The sequence below is a fragment of the Eschrichtius robustus genome, chromosome X, assembly GCF_028021215.1.
Source record: "Eschrichtius robustus isolate mEscRob2 chromosome X, mEscRob2.pri, whole genome shotgun sequence".
Classification (NCBI taxonomy): domain Eukaryota; kingdom Metazoa; phylum Chordata; class Mammalia; order Artiodactyla; family Eschrichtiidae; genus Eschrichtius; species Eschrichtius robustus.
Window position 1 is genome coordinate 34975334 of NC_090845.1, and position 21264 is coordinate 34996597.

General features: G+C 38.1%; 1 protein-coding gene across 2 annotated transcripts in view; it reads left to right on the forward strand.

The window, feature by feature from the left end:
- The window catches only part of PRRG1 (proline rich and Gla domain 1), a 164795-nt gene that overhangs the window by 22320 nt on the left and 121211 nt on the right, over positions 1-21264 (forward strand). The gene's annotated exons all lie outside the window — the stretch shown is intronic.

Here is a 21264-nt window from a genome sequence, read left to right on the forward strand (position 1 = left end):
GACTTTCTTCACCCCGCCCCCGGGAATGTGTCCGTCTTCTGGTACATTGTGCTCATGGACGTTTTAACAAAGGCTATGACTGTTTTCTAGGCAGTGGCTGGTAACAGCGGGGGCGGGTCGGTGGAGGGGGGGCGCACGAGGTCGCGATGCGGCCCTGGGGGAAGGGGGACCGGGGGGGGCAGGCTTGGGGGGAGTGGAAGGAAGGGAACAACCCTCCTGGCTCAGCTTTTTCCTCCTTCCTGGTCCGCTGATTTTGATCAGTGGTAGAAACAGCCTCGAGAGGGATATGAGTGGAAATTAGTGTGTGTGTTCAGACTGGCTGCAGCCATTGGTTTTGTAATTGTGCTGTTGATGTATTTTCTAAGTGTCCCTTAAGGAGAATGGCGAAACTAATGGAATTTAAGAGGAAATAATTGAACGGAAGGATGAAGAGGTGGAGTGTCAAAACTTAGAGCTAAATTAATGCTTTGAGATAGTCATAGTATAAATTAAGCCAAACTTTGAAGGATGTGGAGGTGTGAAAGTCAGAGTAAGTGGAAGTTGGTTAGGGTGTGGTTGATTGTTTCAATCAAGAGTGGATTATTGTGTGTGTGTGTGTGTGTGTGTGTGTGTGAGTGAGTGAGTGTAGATGCTGCTAAGTTCTTCAGCAGATTCACTTTAGAACCCTTAAAAATGATATTGGGGATATAAAACACTGGGGCAAATATTGTAATTTTAGATAAGGTTCTGAGGCTTTCATTTTCAAGCTTAGGATCTTTATGGAAAGTAGTATGTGTTCCCAAGCATAGATGTTGATATTTTTACTCATTTGTTTAACTTAATACAATAAAACAAACTGAACTTCTTCCTCCTCCACCCCTTTCCCTCGATTGTGAATCCTGTTTTATAAACATTTACTTTCAGATCTGAAGTGTGTTTAAAGGCTCAGTCCCCCCTCCAACCCCCAAATCATGAAGTGAGCATGATTTCTTCTTGTGTTATTGTCATTTTATTCTTTCTTTTACTGTTATTTTAAGTTAAATGCCACTAACAGTACCAGATTTGGGGAGGAAGGTGTTAGGGATACTTCCCTTTTCCAGTGGCTAATGAACTCCTATTCATCCCTTCAGACTCAGCCCAATTCACCACTTGGAAAAATTGCCAGATCCATCAGAATGAATTAGTCACCCCCCTTTTCTGCTAAACTGATACTACTGGCCTTATTTCTCTCTTGCTACTGGAACTTCAGTCTTCTGTGTTATCCCAGTACCTAGGGCTGCTGGGTAGGTACTAAGTGCCTAATGAATACAGTTAGATGTTAATAAGTGCTGTTGGAAAGATAGTAATTCGTATCACATAAAGTTCATGGGGTAATGGAAGAAATTCAGAATGCTGAAATTATATTTAGTATTTGAACAACATTATTTGGAATATGGATAAGAAACAAGTATGGAAATATGTTCCCATGTATTAGTCTGTGGATTATCCTTCTAAAAGAGGTGTAAAAGCTTTGCGGATATAGACAAAATAGACATCAGAAAAACGCCAATTCTTTTAAAAGGTCAACTTCTGACACTGAAACAAGTGAAAAGTCAACATGAAACGAAGATTAATCATTTGTAGAAAGACACAAATAGGGTGCTGCTGGAATTTAGGAAATTTGTAAGTGGATTAAGCTGGCCAGATGGTATCTTACGAAAGCTAATGTAACTAAAGAAGCTGTAACCTATTAGACCAATTAGAGAGACTAGTCAATTACATTATACTCCTCCTAAACTGTAAGGTGATTTGAGTATTTGGCTAATGAGTCTCTTCACTTTAGAGTGCCCTCAATAGGCTTGTCCTATTTCTGCCGGCCAGTTCTCTTAACTCCACCAGCATCACTGGCCTTCTAGTCACCTCTGGCTCATAACAGGGATTATCTTTCTCTTGCTCCTTACCACTCAAGCTCATCACCCCTACATCTAGCTTTCGTCTGCTAGATGGATTTACCCATTGGAGAGAATACCGTGAGCAAATGTTTACTCAATTTATAAGTGAAGAAAATTGATACTTTAGTTTTAAAAATGAGTCAGGATTGACTACTTGGTTACTCCAGGCTTCTGTGCCTGCAAAGCAGAAAACCTATTCTGGCTCTTAGTAAACTTGTGAGGTTTCTCCCCTCACTTAATTTATCCCCTCTCCACCTATATGTAAAAGCTCTTTTTCTTCATGTCACTTTTTAAAAATATATGTAATATTAACCACTGTTCCCCCCAAAACACTCCAAGTTAGTGTCTGGTTTTTGTCAGTAAAACTTGGGAATCAGAGAGAATGAGTAGCCGCCATAAAACATTTTCTAAAAAAGTTCTACATCCTCTGTGGTCTGTAGATTCACTGAAAAAAAAAAAAATTCCCAACTACTGTGATTAAGGCTTCCTACTTAAAACTTTCCTCACCTAGACTTCCTCCCTTATTTCTGGTTTTTCCTCTCATTCTTTGACCAGTCAACCTCAGTCACTTCCACTGAGTCTTCTTCTTAGGATTCTGTCCCAGACTCCTTTCCCACTCTTTGCAGGAGACAATAATATGGTGGTCAAGGGCGTGAAATTTGGAGGCAAGATGTTAAAAATCTTTCTCTAAGTGTCAGTTTCCTCATCTGTAAAAATGATAATTATAACACCTGATAAGTGAGATCAAGTGTATTAACAGCTTATCATAATATCTAGCACATACTAATTGCCCTAATAATGGTAGCTATCGTTATTTCTAATTGCCATTTCTTATGACAAGTACTATAATTTCACTAGCAGTTAACTTCAAAATATGGATATATTGACATCTACTCTGTTCGAGCTTCAGTCCTGTGATTGTAGATTCCTCCCATATTTCCAAAACAGGTGGCTTAGCACAGTGGTTCCCAAACATCAACATGCATAATAATCACAAGAATGCGTAGATTTCTGGGCCCCATCCCTAGAGTTTCTGATGTCTGGGATGGGGCCTGAGGAGTTTTCATTCCTTACAAGTTTGCAAATGATAGTGATGCTGCTGACCCTTGGATCACATTGAGAGGCACTGATCTAGATGGATTAAGACAAATTGGCAGGGAGGAAAGGAGACCAAAAAAAAAAAAAAGACCAGAAAGTTATCGAAGAGAGGAGCGTTCTTAAAGCTGGTGGTATCAAATATCTTGTAAAGTTTGGAAAGGATAAAACTAAGAGAACACAGTTGGATTTGGTGACCAGGAGCCTTTTTGTTTGTTTTTCATGTGTGTCAGATACAGAGGGTTGATTTAATTATACTCCTCAGTTGGTGGAATATTATCATTATTACGACCAGAAAAAACATATGTCAGGTATTTGAGGTAATGGTTCTTAATCTGAGATGTGCATTAGACTCTGTTAGGGAGTTGTTTTCACCAGCATACTTATGTTTAGTGCCCTTCCCCCCCATGCAAACTCATCAAGTCAGAATTTCAGAGTATGGAACCTGGGCATGAAAAAATTCCAGGAGATTTTTATGTACACCCTGGTTAAGAACCACTTCTTTGAACAATGATGGTCAGGAAGTAGAAGCAGTGAAAATAAACCAAGTTTTTGGTAAATTGTTGATGAAGTGAGAAGGGAAGAAAAAAACTGGAGTTTGAGAATTTTAAGGGATCAAGAAAATAGGAATTCGTAAAAAGAGGTAGAAAGCCTGCTTGAGTGTTTGAAGGTGTAATGCTAAGGGAATATAATTGATGAAATAGAGAACTGGATCCAGAGGGCAGGAGGGAATAGAATCGGGCACCAAGAGAATAGAGGGGAAAAGAATGAGTGAAGAAAAATAAATCTAAAGGTAGAGAGGGGAGAAGTTGAAGGAACACTCCTTAAGGGAGGTTGTTTGCACACTACTGTTCAGTGGAACTTAAATAGTCCATGAACTCTGTGGATTTTTCAAGGTTAGTAGTGCTGGTCAATAAACTAGTCAGTTCAGCTACTCCAGCTACCTCTAATGGTTACACAGTTGTGTTTTTTCACGACTTTTCTCATTTAGAAGAATTTTTTGAAATTAAGTCTAGACATGCTGTGCTGTAATGCTGTTGCCCCAGCCCTTGCCATAAGATGACATATCATAAGTATTTATATGATTATTATTCAACAAATGTTTGTGTGCCTCTCAATTGCCAGGCATTGTTCTAAGAACTAAGGATACAGCAGTGAATAAAATATTTGTATTTTATTGGAAATTTCTGTCCTCAAGGAGCTCACATCCTATTTGAGGGAGGAAGATAATAAACAAAATAAATAAGTAAAATATAAGTGTGCATGTGCGCTCTGTGTGTGTGTGTGTGTGTGTGTGTGTGTGTGTGTGTATACATACACGCATATGTATATGTGTGTATGTATGTAAAGTTATAAAGTGTTGCATTCTTTGGAGAAATACAAAGTAGGGAAAGTGAATAGTGGAGCATCTATAGGTATTCACCAATAGGTGAATAGAGTCTGTTGGAGGGTGGTGATCAGGGAAGACTTCGCTGTCAGCAAAGACTTGTAAGAGATGAGAAAACCGTTTATTTGGAGGAAGAGCTTTCTGGGCACAGAGAACAGCAAGTATAGAGGTCCTGAGGTGGTACCTTTTTGAGACCTTTTTGCTAGGAATCACAAAACAGTCCTTGTGGTTAGAGTAGCATGAATGAGTGGGGATGAATAATAAGAAACAGGGTCAGATAAGTAAGAAGGTGTGTTGGAGGGTGGGAAGAGCATGTAGGGCTATTCAGCTCATTGTGAGAGGACATTGTAAGGTTATTGAGTGAGAAGGAAAGCCATGAAGCATTTGAAGAGTGAAATGATGTGATCTGATTTCTTTTTTGCAAGGATCAGTCTAAGTGCTTTGTGGAGAATAGATTGTAAGGGGAGCAAGAACAGAAGAGACCAATTCGAGGAGAGGTTGTGGTGGCTCGGACCAAGACAGTATAATGCTGGAGGTATGATAAGTGATCAGATTTCCTGCTCACTTATTGGAAGTGGAATTGGAAGGGGAGTGTGACGAAGCATGAGAGTCAGGGATGATGCCGAGGATTTTGATCTGAACAACTAGAAGGATGGAGTAGCCATTTAGTGAGATATAGAAGATTGTTGGAGAAGAAAATTTGAGAGGAGGAAGACTAAGAATTCAGTACTAGGCACGCGGAGTCTGAGATGACTGTTTGATATCCAGGTGGAATTCAGGAGAGTGGCATGGGTGAACAGGAAGCTCTGGGAATGGAGCAAATCATTACAAGGAAAGAGAAGGGGTTACTCCTTTGCTTTAAAAACATTAGTGAACTGTTTTTTAGAGCATTTTAGGTTTACAGCAAAATTGAGCAGAAAATACAGAGTTCCCATATACCCCCAAACACACACGAACTCTTCCACTATGAACATCCTGCAACATAGTGGTACCTTTGTTATAAGCAGTGAACCTGCCTGACACATCATTATCCCCTAAAGTCCATAGTTTACATTAGAGTTCACTCTTGGTGTTGTACATTGTGTGGGTTTGGATAAATGTTTAATGACATGCATCTACCATTGTAACATCATACAGAATAGTTTTGCTGCCCTAAAAATCCTCTGTGCTCTGCCTATTGATCCCTGGCAACCCTGGTCTTCTTACTGTTTCCATAGATTTACCTTTTCTAGAATGTCATATCATTGGAATTCCACAGTGTGTGAACTTTTTACATTGGCTTCTTTCATGTAGCAATATGCGTTACTTTTCATCCATGTCTTTTCATGGCTTGATAGCTCATTTCTTTTCAGTGCTGAATAATATTCAGTTTTTCTGGATATATCACAATTTATTTATCTGTTAACTTACTGAAGGACATCTTGGTTGCTTCCATGTTTTGGCAATTGTGAATAAAGCTGCTGTAAACATCTATGTGTAGGTTTTTTTGTGGACACAATTGCTGGATCATATGATAAGAGTATGTTTAACTTTGTAAGAAACTGCCAGTTTGTATTCCAAAGAGGCTGTACCATTCTGCATCTCCACCTACAGTGGATGAGAATTCCTGTTGCTCCACATCTTCACTAGCATTTGGTTTTGTCAGTGTTTTGGATTTTGGTCATTCAAATAGGTGTGTAGTAATATCTCATTGCTTTAATTTGGAATTCACCAATGATACAAGATATTAAACATCTTTTCATATGCTTACTTGCCATCTGTATATTTTCTTTCTTGAGGTGTCTGTTCAGATCTTTTGCCCATTTTTTAAATCAGGTTGTTAATTTTCTTATTGAGTTTTAAGAGTTTTTTGGTATACTTTGGATAACACTCCTTTATCAGATGTCTATTTTGCAAGTATTTCCTCTCAGACTGTGGCTTGTCTTTTCATCCTTTTAACATTGTCTTTCACAGAGCAGAAGTTTTTAATTTTAATGAAATCCAGCTTATCAATTTATTTCTTCCACAGATCATGCCTTTAGTGTTGTATCTAAAAGTCATTGCCATATCCAAGGCCAATTAGGTTTTCTCCTATGTTATCTTCCAGGAGTTTTATAGTTTTGTATTTTACATTTGGTCTTTGATCCATTTTGAGTTAAATTTTGTGAAGGGTGTAAACTCTGTGTCTAGATTCATTTTTTTTCTTTGTAGGTGGATGTTCAGTTGTTATAGCACCGTTTGGTGAAAAGACTATCTTTGCCCCGTTATGTTGCCTTTGCTCCTTTGTTAACAATCAGTTGACTATATTTATTTGGGTCTTTTTTCTGGACTCTGTTTTATTTCATTGATCTATTTGTGTTCTTTCTCAATACCAGACTCTCTTGATTACTGTACCTTTATTGTAATTCTGTAAATGGGGTCGAGTCAGTCTTCTGACTTTGTTCTTCTCCTTCAGTATTGAGTTGACTCTTTTAGGTCTTTTGCCTCTCCATATAAATTTTGGAATAAGTTTGTTGATATCCACAAAATAACTTGCTAGATTTTGACGGAGATTGTGTTGAATCTATTGATCAACTTGGGAAAAACTGACATCTTGACACTATTGAGTCTTTCTGTCCATGAACATGGAATAATTCTCCATTTATTTAGTTCTTTGATAGCTTTTGTCACAGTTATGAGGAATTTTCCTCATATAGATTTTGTACAAATTTTTTAGATTTACACATAAGTAATTCATTTTAGGGGGGGAGTGCTAATGTAAATGGTAATATATTTTTAATTTCAAATTCCACTTATTTATTGCTGGTATATAGGAAATTGATTAACTTTTGCATATTAATGTTGTATCTTGTAACATTTCTGTCATTGCTTATTAGTTCCAGGAGGTTTTTTGTTGTTGCTGTTGTTGTTGATTCTTTTGGATTTTCTACATTGATGATAATGCCATCTGTGAACATTTGATTTCTTACTTACCAGTCTGTATAACTTGGAAAGGAGTGGTGAAAGGGGACATTATTTCTTTGTTCCTTATCTTAGTTGGAAAGCTTTGAGTTTCTCCTTATTAAGTATGATGTTAGCTGTAGGTTGTTTGTAGATATCCTTAACACATTGAGGAAGTTCCCCTCTATTCTTAATTTTCTGAGAGTTCTTAATCATGAATAGGTGTTGGATTTTGTCAAGTCCTTTTTCTGCATCTACTGATAAGATCATGTTATTTTTCTTCTTTAGCCTATTGATGTGATGGATTACATTAATTGATTTTCAAATGTTGAAACAGCCTTGCATACATGGGATAAATCTCTCTTGGTTATGGTGTGTAATCTTTTTTATACATTGTTGCATTTGATTTGCTAATCTTTTCTTGAGGATTTTTGCATGTATGTTCATGAGAGATACTAGTCTGTAGTTTTCTTTTCCTGTAATGTCTTTGGTTTTGGTATTAGGGTAATTCTGGCTTCATGAGTTAGGAAGTATTCCCTTGGTTTGGTTTCTATCTTCTGGAAGAGATTGTAGAAAATTGGTATAATTTCTCCTTAGGGGTTTGATAGAATTCTCAAGTGAGCCCATCTGGGCCTGTTGCTTTCTGTTTTGGAAGATTATTAATTTTTGATTTAATTTCTTTAATATATATAGGCCTCTTCATACTGTCTATTCTTGTGTAAGTTTTGGCAGATTGACTCTTTCAGAGAAGTGGTTTGTTTAATCTAGGTTACAAAATTTGTGGGCATGGATTTGTTCATAATAATCTTTTATTAACCTTTTAATGTCTCCATGCGATCTGTTGTGATGTCTTTTATTTCATTTCTCATATTGTAATTCGTCTTTTTTTTTCTTAGCTTGGCTAGAAGTTTAACAATTTTAAAGATCTTTTCAAAGAATCAGGTTTAGGTTTTACTTTCTCTGTTGATTTCTTGTTATCTGCTCTAATTTTTATTATTTCTCTTCTTTTGCTTACTTTGAATTTAATTTGCTCTTTTCTGGCTTCCTAAGGTGGAACCTTAGATTGTTAATTTTAGATCTTCTTTTTTAATATATGCATTCAATGCTGTAAATTTCCCTCTAAGCACTGCTTTCACTGCATTCCATAGTGTCTGGTAAGTTGCATTTTCATTTTCATTTAGTTCAAAATATTTTAAAATTTATTTTGAGAGTTCTTCATTGACCCATGTGGTGTTTAGAAGTGAGTTGTTTAATCAGCATATATTTTGGGATTTTGCAGTTATCTTACTGTTAACTGATTTCTAGTGTAATTCCATTGTGGTCTGAGAGCAGACATTGTATGATTTCTATTCTTTTAAATTTGTTAAGGTTGTGTTTTATGTTCCAGAATGTGGTTTATTTTGGTGCATATTCCATCAAGCTAGAGAAAATTGTGAATTCTGCTGTTGTTGGATGAAGTAGTCTTTAGATACCAATTATATCCAATTGATTGATGGTGCTGTAGGGTTTGACTATGTACTTACTGAATTTCTGCCTGCTGGATCTGTCCATTTCTGTTAGAGGAGTGTTAAAGTCTGCAACTATAAGGGGATTCATCTACTTTTCCTTGCAGTTCTGTCAGGTTTTGCCAAATATATTTTAACACTTTGTTGTTATGTGCATGCACATTGAGGATTGTTATGTCTTCTTGGAGGATCGACCCCTTTATCATTATGTTATGGTATTATCCTCTTAGCTCTGACAACTTCCCTTGCCCTGAAGTAGCTCTGTCTGAAATTGATACAGCTGCTTCTGCTTTCTTTTGATTAATTAATAGCATGGTGTATCTTTCTCTGTCTTTACTTTTCATCTATATGTGTCTTTATATTTAAAATGGGTTTCTGAATATTTGCAGCAACGTGGATGGACCTAGAGATTGTCATACTGAGTGAAGTAAGTCAGACAGAGAAAGAGAAACATCGTATGATACCACATGTATGTGGAATCTAAAAAGAAATGATACAAATGAACTTATTTACAAAACAGAAACAGACTCACAGACTTAGAGAAAGAACATATGGTTCCCCGGGGGGAAGAGTGGGGGGAAGGGTTAGTTAGGGAGTTTGGGATTGACAGGTACACACTGCTATCTTTAAAGTAGATAATCAACAAGGACCTTCTGTATAGCACAGGGAACTCTGCTCAATGTTATGTGGCAGCCTGGATGGGAGGGGAGTTTGGGGGAGAATGGATACATGCATATGTATGGCTGAGTTGCTTTGCTGTGCACCTCAGACTATCACAACATTGTTAATCAGCTATACTCCAATATAAAGTAAAAAGTTAAAAAAAATAATAAAATGAGTTTCTTGTAGACCAGCGGTCCCCAACCTTTTTGGTATCAGGGACTGGTTTCGTGGAAGACAATTTTTCCACGGACAGGGGTGGGAGGAGGATGACTGTTCAGGTGGTAATGCGAGTGACGGGGAGCGGCAGATGCAGCTTCGCTCACTTGCCCACCACTCACCTCCTGCTGTGCGGCCTGGTTCCTAACAGGCCACAGACCGGTTCTGGTCTGCGGCCTGGGAGTTGGGGACCCCTGTTGTAGACAACATATATTTGGGTTTTGTTTTTTTCATCCTCTTTGACAATCTGTCTTTTCATTGGTATATTTAGATCTTTGATATTTTAAAGGGATTATTGATATAGTTGGATTAATAACTACCATATTTGTTACTGTTTTCTATTTGTTGCCCTTGTTCTTTGTTCCTGTTTTTGTCTTTCATACTTTTTCTGCCTTTTTGTGGTTTTGAGTACTTTATATGATTCCATTTTCTCTCATTAGTGTGTCAGTTATGCTTTTTTTAAAAACTTTTAATGGTTGCCCTAGCATTTGCTAAATATACATTTCCAACTAATCCAATTCCACTTTCAAATAATACTGTATCACTTTGTGGGTAATACAGGTACCGAATAATAAAAAAATATTCCAAATTCCTCCCTCCTATTCCTTGTATGATTGTTATCATTCATTTCACTTATACAAAAGCATATTACATATATAAGCATTCATAATTGAATACATTGTTGCTATTATTTTAACAAATTGTTATCTTTTAGATCATTTAAGAATAAGAAAAATCAAAGTTTTTATATTATGTTTAGTTATTCATTTTTTGATGCTCTTCCTTTCTTTATGTAGATCCTTATTTCTGACCTATATTATTTTCCTTCTCTCTGAAGAACTTCTTTTAACATATCTTGTCAGGCAGATCTACTGCCTAAAAGTTTCCTCAGTTTTTGTTTGTCTGAGAAGGTCTTTATTTCTCCTTCCCTTTTGAAAGATAATTTCTCAGGGTACAAAATTCTGAATTGGTGGATTTTTTTAATCGCAACACTGTAAATACGTCTCTTCACTCCCTTCTCGCTTGCTTGGTTTCTGAGGGAAAGTCAGATGTACAGTTAAGCCTTGCACAATGTGGGGGTTAATCCAAGTGAGTATAACTTACAGTCATCCCTCTGCATCTGCATCCTCTGCATCTGCAAAATCAACCAACCATGGGCCGTGTAGTACTTCAGTATTTACTATTGAAAAATATCTTCATATAAGTGAGCCCGGGCAGTTCAAACCCAGGTTGTTCAAGGATCAACTTACCTTTGTTCCTCTATAGGTAAGTTTTTTTTCTCCCCCTTCGGCTTTTTTCCAGATTTTTTTGTCTTTGGTTTTCTGCAATTTGAATATAACATGCCTAGACATAGCTTTTTTTTTGTTTCTTTTTGTTTTTTTTTAACTTTTTGTTTTTGGTTTTTTTAATTAATTAATTTGTTTATTTTTTGGCTGCGTTGGGTCTTCGTTGCTGCACATGGGCTTTCTCTAGTTGCAGCAAGTGGGGGCTACTCTTCGTTGCTGTGCGTGGGCTTCTCATTGCGGTGGCTCCTCTTGTTGCGGAGCATGGGCTGTAGGCACGCGGGCTCAGTAGTTGTGGCTCGCAGGCTCTTGAGCGCAGGCTCAGTAGCTGTGACGCACGGGCTTAGTTGCTCCGCAGCATGTGGGATCTTCCTGGACCAGGGCTCGAACCCATGTCCCCTGCATTGGCAGGCGGATTCTTGAACACTGTGCCACCAGGGAAGCCCTGTTTCTTTGTTTTGTTTTGTTTTTAAGCATTTATCCTGCTTGGTGTTCTCTGAGCTTCCTGGATCTGTGGTTTGGTATCTGACACTTATTGGGGAAATTCTCACTCACTATTGCTTCAGATATTGCTTCTGTTCTTTTCTCTGCTTCCTCTTTCTGGTATTCTCATTACACATATGTTACATCTTTTGTAGTTGTCTCAGAGTTCTTGGATATTCTTTTCAGTTTTGGTAAGTTTTTATTGTCATATTTTCAAGCTTAGAGATTCTTTACTCAGCTGTGTCCATTCTACTAATGAGCCCATCAAAGGCATTCTTTATTTCAGTTACAGCATTTTTGATTGGTAGCATTTCTTTTTGATACTTTCTTAGAATGTCCATCTCTCTGCTTACATTATCCATCTTTTCTTACATGTTGTTTACTTTTTCCATTAAAGCCTATAGCATGTTATTCTTAGTATTTTAAAATTCCTGGTCTGATAATTCCAACATTCCTGCCATATCTGACTCTGGTTTTGTTTTGATTTTTCTCCCTTTTCACAGGGTTTAGAAGACAACCTCTTGGTATTGCAATACCTTTCCTACAATGGCAAAGTGATTGGGTTATCCTGAAAACCTTGAAATAATAATGTCAGTGCAAGTTGACTTTTAGAGTCTCTTAAAGAAATGGCTTTATACAACGTATGTCAAACTTTTATTTAGCATTTGTTGAACACCTTTGCTGTGAAAGGGGTATGCTTTACCCTTTGTAAAGCAGAAACATAAATATTTCTCAAGAATGTTATTGAGCATAATGAAGTGAGAGTCGAATAAAGTTCCACAAGGCAGAGATAATCAGAGCTCTTAAAAATGCTCAGTGGTTGCTTTGCTTTCTCTATTATTGTATGGAAATAGCTGGTATACTTCTTTTCGAGCTCATTCACATACTTATGATGAATTTTTGATAGCATTCATTATCTTCTTGAAAGTCTTGGCAGTTAAATGGGCCAGAATTTAAATAACAATTTGAGCTTCTTAGGTACATTTTTTTCAGTGCCTCAGAATTTAGAATCTAGGATTTCTTTAGGAAAATGTATTCTATTTTATATTCCTGCCTTGGAATAAGTTCCTTGCATTCTGTTTTTTCCCTCCTTTGTGTCTTAGAAGATATGTGTTATTTCCTGGAATCCTAGGTAACCAAACTCCTCCTTTTTGAGTGACAAAACCTTGTTACTCAAAGCACTGTATGTTCTGTGTATGTGCTCCAGTCTGGCTCTAGAGAGCCTGTTCTTTGTGGTTTGGTTTCTAATGTTATGCATTACCATTTTGTAAACAACAAAAAAAAGTCCATATGACTAACTTGCCACAGTAATCCTCTCTGACACGTTTGCTTCAGGGAGAAAGCTGGCAAAGTTAGAAACACATGCCTAGTTTAAAATTTGCTGTCACTGCAGAAAAAAAGTTAATGGAATATAGTCCTAGTTTTTTCCTCTGTGTTAGTATTACTCATGGGACCAGAATAATGATTTTGGCAAGAGTATATTTACTTTCCTGTGTAATTTTATCATACTTCAGTATCTCACTCATATTTTCCCTAGGATTTATCAAGAAAACATTGTTATATAGAGGAGTAAAAATAAAATTCTTTCTTTAGGCTCATAAGCAGTTAGTCTGAAAATACAAATGTTTCTGTTGCATTAATATGAACTATACAAAATTTAGTGTTCCTTGTATTTTAAAGTTCCTTTAACTTAAAATGCAAATGGTAGACATTAATATTTATTATTAGCATCTTCTTTATATTTCATTCTCTCAACTCTGAATGTTCACGTAGTTTACAGAATTGACCTTTGCAAAGTTTTCAATAGTCCATCCCCACTCTGTTGTCCTTGTTCAGGGTTCATTACTTCTTTCCTAACACTGTAATCATATCCTTTTTACTGGTCTCCTCAGTCATTTCTTACCAGTGCTTAACGCAGATCTGCCCATCCACAGATACTGAAAGCCTCCAGCCTACAGGTACCACCCTTCACAGTGCTTCTAGAAAGCCCCACCCACCCGTAAAGACTGACTTCTTTCCTTTCTTAAAAGGTTGTATATGCCTAACCTTTCTGAGTTGGCTTCTGCTTTTTCTGTCTGAATTCCTCATTTGCATTTCAGTTCTTAACTAATGAACTGGTGCTAGTTCTCTGCCAGAATCTCAGCCTCATTAGCCAGGGGTCAGAGCATCTCTGTTGTCTTTGACTACTTGGTCTCTGCCTGGTTAGGGTTGGGAATCAGGATTCTGAACAGCCCGCGACTCCTTGCCACTAGAATGGGTGGCCTCTAGTGTACTTCATCGGGGCTGATAAGAGGAAGAAGATAATCAGGGCCTTCAGAAGACCAGGAAGGGCACTGGGGTAAATCCTGCTTAGAATGGGATTTTGTTTTTTCCTCTGGGACCCAAACACACTCTTAGCAACCCTGTCCTTCACAGGAGTATAGTGAGTTCATTATTCAGAAGGTTGCCCACATTATTTTTTCTTCTCATCTCTCAAGCAACTCCTGACCGCACAGATTATCTTCCTTAATAATGATAATAACAGCAATGACAACCCCTCTGTGTTGTACCAGACATTTTACTTTTATTATTTTTGTTGCCTTGTAGGGGATATGACATTTACCCCCACTATATACTGAGGACACTGCAGTTCAGAGAGGTTAAGAGCTCAAGGTCACTTTGGGGTATGTGGTAGAGCTGGAATTCCAGTCCAGCTCTCTGACACTAAATCTTGGAGCTTTTTTCAGGAGGCCCCAGTGCATGAAGCATGCTTTTGGGCTGCCTCTTTCCATTCTCAGCTTTATACAGTAAAACTCTTGTGTTCAGGAAGAGAAAATAATATATTGAACACTTACTATGCATGCATTTCAAGCATCAAACATTATGGTCTAGCAAGCATTAGGTGCTTAATGATTGTTGAATGAATTGTTGAATGAATGAATGAGAGGATACTATGTAAATTTGTTAGAAAGGGTAATCTCTTTGTGCTTAACACAGTGGCAGGCATGCGATAGGTGCTCAAAAGTATTTGAATTAATGAGATTATTCATTCAAATATTGTTGAATTAATGAGATTATCCAGTGCACCCCTCTATTAAAACATGATGATGAATGTAAGTATTTGAGTGATAGATCTAGTCTTCTGGTGAAGAAAAGATGGGTTTTAATGGATGTTTTTTTCCTTTGTATCCCTCAAAGAGTAGTTGGTATCCTATGATGAGCTCCACTTCCAGTAGAAGGCTTCATTTACCTACTTCATCTTACTCGACCTCTCACTTATTCACTCCTTAAAACTCCTTCCTTGACTTTGACCCTTGCCCTTGGATAATGCCATTAATTCTCATAACCAGCTACATTCTGCACACTGACAATTCCCACAGCTATATCAGAATTTTTTAGGCAGAATTTTTCCTTGACGATCCAGGGTCATGTAAATGACTGTCTACCTTAAACTAAAATGTCTTAGAACTTTCCCCCCATGCCCACTACCCCGTGTATATATCTGCTGCTTCTCCTTTGTGTCTCATATTGTTAAAGGGGAGGAAACTCTGTGTTCAGGACAGAGACCTCTGGGTAAGAAGCAGCCTCAGTATAATCATGAATGTGACCACATGGGGTTCCCTTAGCCACTGCTTTGGAGAAATCAGTCTTGACCTAGAGTTAAGACCCCCTAACTTAAGGGGCTAACAGTGGTCTACATCACCCCCTCCAGACAAGTTTTGTCTTTTGGTACTTTTCTGTGCCACTGACCTTCTATTCCTCCTTGCCGATGCAAGCAGGGATGACAGGAGAGTGAGGCCTCTTTCTCATTACATTCCTTTCTCAAGCATGATGTGTGAGAGAATGTACTCTGATTATCACATCCACAGAATTCTCTCAAGGTTTGTGTAGATTTTTCCCCCATTGTCTGTTTCTTTCCTGGCTGGATAATAGACCATAAGTTGTTTTGTGAGTTATTTTTCCTGTTACTTGCAGTCCTCACAGGAGGCCTGCCCAGTGACATGGTGCGGTTAACTCTTACCTATTTCTCTGGGCCTATTCATGGTTTCCCCTTCTTGTGCTAGAGTCACTGGACTTCAGCTGATAGTGTTATGTTTTTTCCTGTTACATTACTACAATGGCATGTGGTTTTGCTTCTCTTTTTTCCTTCATCACATTTGTGTGGGACCCATTTGTCTAAAACTGTATATGAAATGTCTTCAAACAGCCTTAATCAAGTCAGACGCTGTCTGTGTATAATGTTGGCAAAGAAATCTTAAGCATTTCCTTCCTACATTTAGTCATATTAAAGAGAAATTTATAAGGAGTATTTTATTCTTTTTATTACAAAATATTTACTATAAGATGACCAAAAGTTAATGCACATCTAGCCTCCACTTTGGCATAGGTAAATCTTAGTTGCTATGTGACCATCTACTGTCTGTCTGTCCATATCTGTATTTGAAGAAACGTAATTCACACTCATTTTGTTGAAGTGAGAGAGTGGTAGTGTATATGTGGACATATATACACTACCAAATGTAAAATAGGTAGCTAGTGGGAAGCAACCGCATAGCACAGGGAGATCAGGTGCTTTATGTCCACCTAGAGCGGTGGGATAGGGAGGGTGGGAGGGAGACACAAGAGGGAAGAGATATGGGGATATGTGTATACGTATAACTGATTCACTTTGTTATAAAGCAGAAACTAACACACCATTGTAAAGCAATTATACTCCAATAAAAACGTTAAAAAAAGGTTAAATGTAGTGTTAGATTGTCTGGTGAGAGGTGAAAGTTGTTTGATGTTATTATCATTTTTATAGTATATGTTATTTCACTGTAAGATGAAAATTTGTCAGTAAGCGGTTGGGACACAAACATAATTAAATACCTTTGTTTTCTACATTTTTTGAAAAAATGAGAATATTAAATAATTTGTTAGTTGTTTCATACAGTGTGTGATCACTGATCACAATCAATATTTTTAAGCTACCTATAATGATTAAGTTCACTGTTTATTTTAAGGGTATATAACCGTAGTGTTCATTTTCTAAACTTACTAGAGAGAGAGCTCTCTTAGAAAAACTGTGCATCAGTGTTTGTTTTGATTTTGGTTCACCGCTTAGCATCTTATCTTGTCTTTAATCAACATAAAGCTTGTCTAATTCATTGGCTCAAGAAAAAAACAAAACTCATTTTGTTGTAGGTTCCCCAGCTAGCCAGGACTAAGGCAGACTGTCTCAGAGAGCTCTGAGATGGGTTTGTTTACAGCCTAAGGTTCTAACGCTGTCTGGGGTAGATGTTGCTGATTATAGTGCGCTGGTTGTTTTAGAACCACAGCCTTTGATCTGACCTTATTCTGTTTGACCAGAAGTAGCAACATTAATTCCAGAGAGTATTACAAGACCCTGAGAGTATCCTTCTGTAGGACCAAGAGTGAGTGGTTAGGGAAGTCATATAGCTGGTACACAGCTTCCTTCATTGTACACTACACATATCTCCCACAAATAGGCCCCCTGCTTCAAGGGTGCTTGTATTTGGAGTGGTTAATTCCATTAGCCTGTATGGGTAGGTGACAGAGGATATTCTGTTAAAAACTTCACACTTACTGTCCTCCTCCATGACTTTCTTTCAGTTAATTCAGGGCCCAGCTGAAATGCTCAGTATCACCTCTTAGTGAGTGCTTCAGAAATCTTGGCATTGAATATCACTCTAGTAGAAGCACATAAAATCAGCATATTGTAGAAAAGCTTCTTTGTGCAGCACCCTGCCCACCTTGCACGTCTTCATTCAGGCCACGTGGGCAGTGCTTCACCACAGTCTGACTCAAGTCTTGGCGAAATGCCCTGTGGCTCCTCCCGGAGCAAGGGGAGATCAGCGGCTTGGTGAGGAGCTGTCACTGGGTGGTTTCTCTTGACGTACCTTGTGGGAAACTGTCCTAAGTCCATTTCTCATCCGTCTCCTCGTTCAGCTGAGTGCAGGGGTCTCCACCTTGTACCTTGTACCCTTCAGGTGTCTCTGTAAGTCTGCAAAACTGCTTGGATTTAGTTTAGAGGTGGCTCCTTGACAGCAGCGTGACACATCGCTTGAATATCTGTCATCTGGCCCTTCCTGTTTGATGTCAGCATGTGGGATTAAGGGCTTGGTACACTGACACCGTGCTGATTTTGCTTTTGCTGTGTGTTTAAGTAATAAATTGTCTGAATCCATTTGAGCTCATTGTCTCCTTACCAGACTAATCTGTGGAAGTGTGGCAAGCCGACCTAATAGCTGTACTAGTAATACTTGTGGCCCTGTGAGCCACTGAGTTGCTGCTTTGGGAATGTTTGACTGTGTGACGCAGTGGGGCAGTGGGGCTCTCATTGGCCAAACACTCGGCTCCTATATGTACCATGGGTTACCCTTTGAGCCTTTGTACTTGTCTCTGGGCAGAGTGAGGCCCCTACTGGAATTACCCTATTCTCACATTGCCAGGCCAACAAAAATACTAAAATATGCTCATCAGAAAGTCTTTTTATACAACTGGAAGGACCACACAAATTCTGAAGCTGACCCCTAACACCTGCCCCCCGCCTCCCTCCCTCCCTCCCCCCCCCCCAGCCTCTACATCTCTCTAAGTGTGGTAGGAAACAAAGAATAATCACAGTGTTTGGGCCTACTCAGAATGGTGTACTTTATTTTTTTATTTTTATTTTATTTTGGCTGCGTCGGGTCTTAGTTGCGGCATGTGGGATCTTCGTTGCGGCACACGGGATCTTTTCATTGCAGTGAGCAGGCTCTTCATTGCGGCATACAGTCTTCTCTCTAGTTGTGGCATGCAGGTTCTCTCTCTCTAGTTGTGGCACGCGGGTTCCAGGGTGCGTGGGCTCTGTAGTTTGCGGCACGTGGGCTCTAGTTGAGGTGCGCGAGCTCAGTAGTTGTGGCGCGTGGCCTTAGTTGCCCCGTGGCATGTGGGACCTTAGTTCCCTGATGAGGGATTGAACCCGCGTCCCCTGCATTGGAAGGTGGATTCTCTACCACTGGACCACCAGGGTTAGGGTTAGGGTGTACTTTAAATGGTACATTCCTACTCAGGAGGTGGTTCCCTCTTGCTCATAGATTTTGTGATATTTTGGTTTCCAAAGAAGCCAAATGTTTCACCCTACAAGCACCTACAAACATTTCTATTCTGACATTAGATCTGGGAAAAATGGAAGACAACATGGAGGGTAATTTCTACTTACATATTTTTGAAAATTTTTCTATATAGTACTTGTTGATTTTGCATTATGATCTTTTTTAATTTAGACATTTAAGGCTATAACTTTCCTTCTAAGCACAACTTTAACTGCATTCCACAGACTTTATGTTGTATTTTCATTACCATTTAGTTCAAAATATTGTCTAATTTCTCTTGTAATTTATTTTTTGTTTTTTTTGTGTGTTTCCCTTTGTTGAAAGCTTTTCATCCAAATGCAGTCAAATACATTTCACTACATACTACTATAATTTTTATTCTAATACAGTAATACTCCTTCAATTTATCAGATCCCTTTCATAAGAGAAGTTAGCATATGTGTATTTTATTTTTTGATCCAGTGATTATTTAGAGTTTTATTGTTTACTTTCCAAATATGTAGTGTTTTCCTGGTTTACATATTGGTATTTGTGAGGAAAATGTTAACACAGAGGGTCTGGTTGCTGACTCCTTCATGTCTCTAAGGGAACCTGGAACCATGATTGACTCTTGGTTAACCCCTGGGAATGTGGCCTTCTACATGTTTTTATGTTAATGGTTGATTTAGTTTTGAACACCAGGAGCAATAGACCATGCTGTACCTGTTTGTCAGAACTGCTCTGTACAAACATCCAGATTGATGAAGTGTACCTAGTTTCATTGTTGGGGTCCTGAGTTTCAATTACCACGGCAGTCAAGTAGCAGGATATGCCTGTATGACCAGCCTTTCGTACAAGCCATGAAAGCTGAGACTCAGTTGCTCTTTCTGCTCTTCCCTGGGCAGAGGTATTTTGCATATATCCCTATATTTTGCTTCTAGAGAGAGTATGTATAAAAAGGTTTGTGACCTCTCTGGGTTCTACCCAATGCATATCTTTTTCCGCCTGCTTTTACTCTGTACCCTAGACTGTGATAAATCTTAGCCATGAGTACAACCTACTGTTGACTCTTCCGTGGTGAATCACAAACTTGAGGGTGGTCCTGCGTGCCCTAAATTTAGTACATTTGATTCTTTTGTGGGCAGAGAACATACTCCATATGATTTCAGGTTTGATTTGTTTAAGAAAAGAATTATTGAGGCTTGTTTTATAACCTAGAATATGATCTCTCCTGGTAACTATCCCATGTAAATCTGAAAAGAATGTGTATTCTGCCATTTTGGGGTATATCGTTCTATAAATATATATTAGGTCAAAGTGGCTGATAATGTTGTGCATGTCTTCTATGGCTTTGTTGATCTTTTTTTTTCTAGTTCAATCCATTGCTGAGACAGGAGTGTTAAAGTCATCAACTATGATTGGAGAATTGTCTATTTCTCCCTTTAATTCTGTCAATTCTTGTTTCATATATTTTGAAACTCTGTTATGGGATGCATACGCATTTGGGTTGATCCCTTCCTGTTCAATTGACTCTTTTATCATTATTGACTCTTTTATCATCCTCCTTTATCTCTGGTAATTCATTTGGTTTTGAAATTTGTCTTGTGATGTTAACGGCCATTCCAGCCTTTTGCTTATTACTCTTTGCAAGGTATGTTTTTCATCTGCTCATTTTTAACCTGTCTGTGTATTTATATTTAAAATGAGTGCCTTGTAAACAGTGTAGACTTGTGTAGTTTGTTTTATTTTTGCCTTCTGACAATTTCTGCTTCTTAATTGGAGTGTTTAGTTCAATGATCTTTAATGTGGCTGCTGACATGATTGGGCTTAGGCCTAATATTTTTTATTTTCTACACATCTCTGTTTTTCCTTCTTCTCTTCATCCTGCCTTGTTTGTAGAGGATTTGAATATGTTTTCAGAATTCTCTTTTATTTTGTCTTTTGATATTTTAGCTATTCTTTTTCGTACTATTTTTATAGCAGCTGCCCTAGGGATTATAATATACAAAAATAACTTTTCACAGTCCACTTAATTAGTTAATAATGTACTACTTAGTACATTAGTTAATAATGTACTACTTCAAGTAAAACATCGAAATCTTACAAACTTATAGGTCCACACCTCTGTCCTTTTTGTTATAGTTGTTACATGTAAACACACACACATACACACACACACACACACACACTCCACAAGACACTTGCCATTTTAGTTTTAGACAGTTATTTGATTTATAAAGAAATGCAGAGGAAAAAAGCAAAATATAGTCCTCTGTATTTATTCCTCCATTTATCACTTCTGATGCTCTTTATTCATTTTTGAGTGTCCCAATTCCATCTAGTATCATTTGCCTTACATCCAAATAACTTCTAGCATTTCTTACAGTGCAAGTCTGCTGCTAGCAAATGCACTTCTTATAGTGATCTGCCAGTGACAAATGCTTTTAGTTTTCTTTTATCTGAAAGTATCTTTATTTTGTTTTCACTCTTCAGGGATATGTTTTCTGGATACAGAATTCTGGGTTAACATTTCTTTTTTTTCCCCCCCAAGACTTTAAAGATGGTCCAGTCTTTCTGCCTTCCATGGTTTCTGATGAGAAGTTAAGCATTAATCAGATCATTGTTCTCTTGATGGTGATATGTCATTTTTCTCTGGCTGCTTTCAAGGTTTGCTCTTTATCTTTGCCTTACAATGGTTTATTATGTACTTTGGCTGGGTTTCTCTGTGTTTATCCTGCTTTGATTCAT